General features: G+C 47.8%; 1 long non-coding RNA gene across 1 annotated transcript; it reads left to right on the plus strand.

Annotated features, from left to right (window-relative positions):
• The first annotated feature begins 251 nt into the window (after nt 1–251).
• LOC135977909 (uncharacterized) lies at nt 252–6289 on the plus strand. The gene is made up of 3 exons (XR_010595342.1): nt 252–370; nt 2333–2451; nt 6164–6289. It is a non-coding gene; the product is annotated as an uncharacterized LOC135977909 (long non-coding RNA).
• The last annotated feature ends 566 nt before the right edge of the window (nt 6290–6855 follow it).

A 6855-nucleotide genomic window follows, 5' to 3' on the forward strand; every position in this document is an offset into this window, starting at 1 on the left:
TGGAGGTGGAACAGCTGTCAAGGGCACTGGGGGGGAGGTAGCAGGAGCTCACCCTACAAGGACGGAGGTTGGCACTGGAGATTACTAGAAAGGAGAAGACGACTCCATTCTGGGGTTCAGGAGGTGAATTCATCCCTCAGTGGTCGGCAGGTGCTGGGTGGAAATACTGCTGGTTCCAGGTGCCCTTAATTCCTCCTGATTCCTCGGGGCGTTTGAGTCTCTGACAGGTTCTCGTTCCCTTGCAGCAGGAGGACGTCACGGCCAAAAGTGATGCACCAGCTCCGCATCATCCGGCACTTGCGCCAGATTCCTGAGACACTGCAGGGGCTGTGCCTCTGAGGCCATCAGCAACTCCCGCTCCCTGCTGCAGGTACTGCTCTGGCTCACTGTAAATGGGGAGGTAGTGGAAGGGGAAATGGAGCCCCCTGGCACTCACTAAAAGGGAAAGTGGTGGATTCTCCAACTCTTGATGTCATTGATTGAAGACTAGATGCCTTTCTGGAACGTGTGTGCCCAAAAAGTAACTATTGTACTATACTGGAAGCCTAAGATATGGAGGGGGTTAGATGAGATGCTGTAAAGGTCTCTTCTGGCCAGAAAGTCTCCTACTTTTGGAAACACTGAGTGTAGTATTGGGAGCAGCCTCTGATGTTTTACTGTCTAGCCGGCTTGCTTCCTAGAATGAAGACGCATTGAGTGGGGTGATCCACACAGAGTAGCTCAAACCTTCAAAGTGTCAGGCCAGCAGCAGGACATTAGCACTTCCGGGGATGGGTGGGTGTGGCAGTAACATCACAAAGGCCTTTTCAGGACCTCAGCCTATTGGTCAAAGGTGTTAGGGAGGTGGTGACCTCAGAGAGAGATGCTCACATCAGCCAGGCAAAACAGGGGCGCAGGGCCAGGGAAACCTCAGAGACCCCTGTGGCTTTGCTTCAGCAAGTCTCCTTCTCGAGCTCTCTTTGAGGACTGAGAGAGTATTAGGGTTCACATATGTGAGTGTGAGCAGGAGCCTCTTTCGAGTTTTCTCCTTTCCTTTTACCCATTTTACTAGAAAACAGAAGTCCCTGTTGAGAAAGTAAGTGCCTCGGAGAGGTTTGTAACCTGTTCAGTCTGATCCACCTGGTGCCATCTGAATTCTAGGCATGGAAAACACTAGTTTAAGGTGGCAGAATTTTATTCCCTCCCTGGGATTTTGTCCCGTAGAATCACTGGGGATATTAGGAAAACAACAAGGAGTCTGGTGGCACCTTAAAGACTAACAGATTTATTTGGGCATAAGCTTTCGTGAGTAAAAACCTCACTTCTTCGGATGCATAGAGTGAAAGTTACAGATGCAGGCATTATATACTGACACATGGAGAGCAGGGAGTTACTTCACAAGTGGAGAACCAGTGTTGACAGGGCCAATTCAAAAATCAGGGTGGATGTAGTCCACTCCAAATAATAGATGAGGAGGTGTCAATTCCAGGAGAGGAAAAGCTGTTTCTGTAGTGAGCCAGCCACTCCCAGTCCCTATTCAAGCCCAGATTAATGGTGTTGAATTTGCAAATGAATTTTAGTTCTGCTGTTTCTCTTTGAAGTCTGTTTCTGAGTTTTTTTGTTCAATGATAGTGACTTTTAAATCTGTAATAGAATGACCAGGGAGATTGAAGTGTTCACATACTGGCTTATGTATGTTACCATTCCTGATGTCCGACATGGGGACACTAGGGTTTGTCCTTTTCATTTTACCTTTTCCTCCATCCCTCCTTCCTTTCTCTTCATCTCTTACTTCTTTTGTCCTTTCTCTTGTTCCCCTCCCACCTACAGGAGTGGTGTGTGTGTTGCTGGGGGTTCTCTTCACCTCCCCTTGTGTGAAATTGATCCAAAACTGTCGGGTTCAAATAGTGCTTGGACTCCACTGACACTAGATGCTGCCATCCTGTAGCTTGGCATTAGTGTCTGGGATAACTTGGGGCAAGATCTCAACTTCCCCGCAACCCACTTCACTGCTGGCAGAATCCCTCCTGCCCCCCCTGCTAGGGCCGCCTCCCTGCGCAACCTGGGTTGGGGTGGAGAAGAGGGTTCTGATAAGTTGAGCTGTGGTTTGGAGGTAGAACAGCTGTCAAGGGCACTGAGAGGGAGGTAGCAGGAGCTCACCCTACAAGGTGGTGGGTTGGCACTGGAGGTTACTAGAAAGGACAAGAAGACTCCATTCTGGGGTTCAGGAGGTGAATTCATCCCTCAGTGGTGGGCAGGTAGTCAGTTTAAATACTGCTGGTTCCAGGTGCCCTTAATTCCCCCTGATTCCTCGGGGCGTTTCAGTCTCTGACAGGTTTTCGTTCCTTTGCAGGAGGAGGACGTCACGGCCAAAGTTATGCACCCGCATCATCCGCCACTTGCGCCAGGTGCCTGAGACACTGCAGGGGCTGCGCCTCTGAGGCCTTCAGCAACTCCCACTCCCTGCTGCAGGTACTGCTCTGTCTCCCTGTAAATGGCGAGCTAGTGGAAGGGGAAATGGAGCCCCCTGGCACTCACTAAAAGGGAAAGTGGTGGATTCTCCATCTCTTGATGTCATTGAATGAAGACTAGATGCCTTTCTGGAATGTGTGCGCCCAAAAAGTAACTATTGTACTATACAGGAGGCCTATGATATGCAGGGGCTTAGATGAGATGCTGTAAAGGTCTCTTGTGGCCATAAAGTCTACTAATTTTGGAAACACTGAGTGTAGTATTGGGAGCAGCGTCTGATGTTTTACTGTCTAGCTGGCTTGCTTCCTAGAATGAAGACGCATTGAGTGGGGTGATCCACAGAGAGTACCTGTGTCAAGGCTGTATCCCCACTTTGAAGTTTAGGGTACAAATGTAGGGGCCTGCATGAAAACTTCTAAGCTTAACCACCATCCCAAGGCTAATTTCCTCCCCTGGGTAGCCTTGAGAAACCTTTCACCAATTCCCTGGTGAATACAGATCCAACCCCCTTGGATCTTAAAACAAGGAGAAATTAACCATCCCCCCTCCTTCCTCCCACCAACTTCTGGTGAATCAAGATCCAAACTCCTTGGATCTTAAAACAAGGAAAAATCAATCAGGTTCTTATAAATAAGGCTTTTAATTAAAGAAAAAGGTAAAAATCATCTCTGTAAAATCAGTATGGAAATTAACCTTACAGGGTAATCAAACTTAAAGAGCTCAGAGGACTCCCCTCTAGTCTTAGGTTCAAAGTACAGCAAACAAAGATAAACACTCTAGTAAAAGGTACATTTACAAGTTGAGAAAACAAAGGAAAACTAACACGCCTTGTTTGAAATAGGAGAGACTTGTTTAGAAAGATGTGGAGAACCTGGATTGATGTCTGGTCCCTCTCAGTCCCGAGGGCGAACACCCACACAAACAAAGAACACAAACAAAAGCCTTCCCCTCCCCAAGATTTGAAAGTATCTTGTCCCCTTATTGGTCCTTTAGGTCAGATGCCAGCCAGGTTACCTGAGCTTCTTAACCCTTTAGAGGGAAAAGGATTTTGGAGTCTCTGGCCAGGAGGATTTTATAGTACTGTACACAGGACAGCTGTTACCCTTCCCTTTATAGTTATGACAACCTCAAAGCTTCAAAGTGTCAGGCCAGCAGCAGGACATTAGCACTTCAGGGTTTGGTTGGGTGTGGCAGTGACATCACAAAGGCCTTTTGCAGGATGTCAGCTTATTGGTCAAATGTGTTAGGGAGGTGGTGACCTCAGAGAGAGATGCTGACATCAGCCTGGCAGGACAGGAGCACAGGGCCAGGGAAACCTCAGAGACCCTGTGGCTTTGCTTCAGCAAGTCTCCTTCTCGGGGTCTTTCTTTGAGGACTGAGAGAGTATTAGGGTTCATGTACGTGAGTGCGTGCAGGAGCCTCTTTCGAGTTTTCTCCTTTCCTTTTACTGATTTTACTAGAAAACAGACGTCCCTGTTTAGAAGGTAAGAGCCTCCAAGAGGTTTTGGCAGCTGCTCAGTCTGATCCACGTGGTGCCAGCTGAATTCTAGGCATGGAAAACAGTAGTTTAAGATGGCAGAATTTTATTCCATCCCTTGGATTTTGTGCCGTAGAATCACTGGGGACATTAGGGTTTGTCCTTTTTGTTTTACCTTTTCCTCCATCCCTCCTTCCTTTCTCTTCATCTCTTACTTCTTTTGTCCTTTCTCCTGTTCCTCGAAAACTGTGGGGTTGAAATAGTGTTTGGACTCCACTAACACTAGATGCTGCCATCCTGTGGCTTAGCATTAGTGTCTGGGATGACTTGGGTCAAGATCTCAACTTCCCCGCAACCCACTTCACTGCTGCCAGAATCCCTCCTGCCCCCCCTGCTAGAGCCGCCTCCCTGGCCAACCTGGGTGGGGGTGGAGAACAGTGTTTTTTTCATACATTCATAGATTATCGGACTGGAAGGGACCTCGAGAGGTCATCGAGTCCAGTCCCCTGCCCGCATGGCAGGACCAAATACCATCTAGACCATCCCTGATAGACATTTATCTAACCTACTCTTAAATATCTCAAGAGATGGAGATTCCACAACCTCCCTCGGCAATTTATTCCAGTGTTTAACCACCCTGACAGTTAGGAACTTTTTCCTAATGTCCAACCTAGACCTCCCTTGCTGCACTTTAAACCCATTGCTTCTGGTTCTATCCTTAGAGGCTAAGGTGAACAAGTTTTCTCCCTCCTCCTTATGACACCCTTTTAAATACCTGAAAACTGCTATCATGTCTCCTCTCAGTCTTCTCTTTTCCAAACTAAACAAAGCCAATTCTTTCAGCCTTCCTTCATAGGTCATGTTCTCAAGACCTTTAATCATTCTTGTTGCTCTTCTCTGGACCCTTTCCAATTTCTCCACATCTTTTTTAAAATGCGGTGCCCAGAACTGGACACAATACTCCAGCTGAGGCCTAACCAGAGCAGAGTAGAGCGGAAGAATGACTTCTCGTGTCTTGCTCACAACACACCTGTTAATACATCCCAGAATCAGGTTTGCTTTTTTTGCAAGAGCATCACACTGTTGACTCATATTTAGCTTGTGGTCCACTATAACCCCTAGATCCCTTTCTGCCGTACTCCTTCCTAGACAGTCTCTTCCCATTCTGTATGTGTGAAACTGATTGTTCCTTCCTAAGTGGAGCACTTTGCATTTGTCTTTGTTAAACTTCATCCTGTTTAACTCAGACCATTTCTCCAATTTGTCCAGATCATTTTGAATTATGACCCTGTCCTCCAAAGCAGTTGCAATCCCTCCCAGTTTGGTATCATCCGCAAACTTAATAAGCGTACTTTCTATGCCAATATCTAAGTCGTTGATGAAGATATTGAACAGCGCCGGTCCCAAAACAGACCCCTGCGATACCCCACTCGTTATGGCTTTCCAGCAGGATTGGGAACTATTAATAACAACTCTCTGAGTACAGTTATCCAGCCAGTTATGCACCCACCTTATAGTAGCCCCATCTAAATTGTATTTGCCTAGTTTATCAATAAGAATATCATGCGAGACCGTATCAAATGCCTTACTAAAGTCTAGGTATACCACATCCACAGCCTCACCCTTATCCACAAGGCTCGTTATCCTATCAAAGAAAGCTATCAGATTGGTTTGACATGATTTGTTCTTCACAAATCCATGCTGGCTGTTCCCTATCACCTTACCACCTTCCAAGTGTTTGCAGATGATTTCCTTAATTACTTGCTCTAAGATACTGGTTTGATCTTTCCTCCCAGTTTTGTCCTGACCCTCCTTTCCCTCTGACAATATAGCCCACACTCCCTCTCGTTTTTGACCCATCTCCCCGGTCTCCATGTTCCCCACTTACCTGTGGGCTTTGCTCACCTGTCCCCGTCGAACCTAGTTTAAAGCCCTCCTCACTAGGTTAGCCAGTCTGTGTCCAAAGGTACTAATAACTTGAGCTGTGGTTTGGAGGTGGAACAGCTGTCAAGGGCACTGAGGGGGAGATAGCAGGAGCTCATCCTTCAAGGAGGGGGGTTGGCACTGGAGGTTACTAGAAAGGACAAGAAGACTCCATTCTGGGGTTCAGGAGGTGAATTTATCCCTCAGTGGTGGGCAGGTGATGGGTGGAAGTAGTGCTGGTTCCAGGTGCCCTTAATTCCCGCTGATTCCTCGGGGCGTTTGAGTCTCTGACAGGTTCTCCTTCCCTTGCAGCAGGAGGACGTCACGGCCAAAAGTGATGCACCAGCTCCGCATCATCCGGCACTTGCGCCAGATTCCTGAGACACTGCAGGGGCTGTGCCTCTGAGGCCATCAGCAACTCCCGCTCCCTGCTGCAGGTACTGCTCTGGCTCACTGTAAATGGGGAGCTAGTGAAAGGGGAAATGGAGCCCCCTGGCACTCACTAAAAGGGAAAGTGGTGGATTCTCCATCTCTTGATGTCATTGAAGGAAGACTAGATGCCTTTCTGCAATGTGTGTGCCCAAAAAGTAACTATTGTACTATACAGCAAGCCTATGGTATGCAAGGGGTTAGATGAGATGCTCTAAAGGTCTCTTCTGGCCATAAAGTCCCCTAATTTTGGAAACACTGAGTGTAGCATTGGGAGCAGCCTCTGATGTTTTACCGTCTAGCCGGCTTGCTTCCTAGAATGAACAGGCATTGAGTGGGGTGATCCACAGAGAGTAGCTGAAACCTTCAAAGTGTCAGCCCAGCAACAGGACATTAGCACTTCCGGGGAAGGGTGGGTGTGGCAGTGTTATCACAAAGGCCTTTTGCAGGACGTCAGCCTATTGGTCAAAGGTGTTAGGGAGGTGGTGACCTCCGAGAGAGATGCTGACATCAGCCTGGCAGGACAGGAGCACAGGGCCAGGGAAACCTCAGAGACCCCTGTGGCTTTGCTTCAG

The sequence above is a fragment of the Chrysemys picta genome, unplaced genomic scaffold, assembly GCF_011386835.1.
Source record: "Chrysemys picta bellii isolate R12L10 unplaced genomic scaffold, ASM1138683v2 scaf73, whole genome shotgun sequence".
Classification (NCBI taxonomy): domain Eukaryota; kingdom Metazoa; phylum Chordata; order Testudines; family Emydidae; genus Chrysemys; species Chrysemys picta.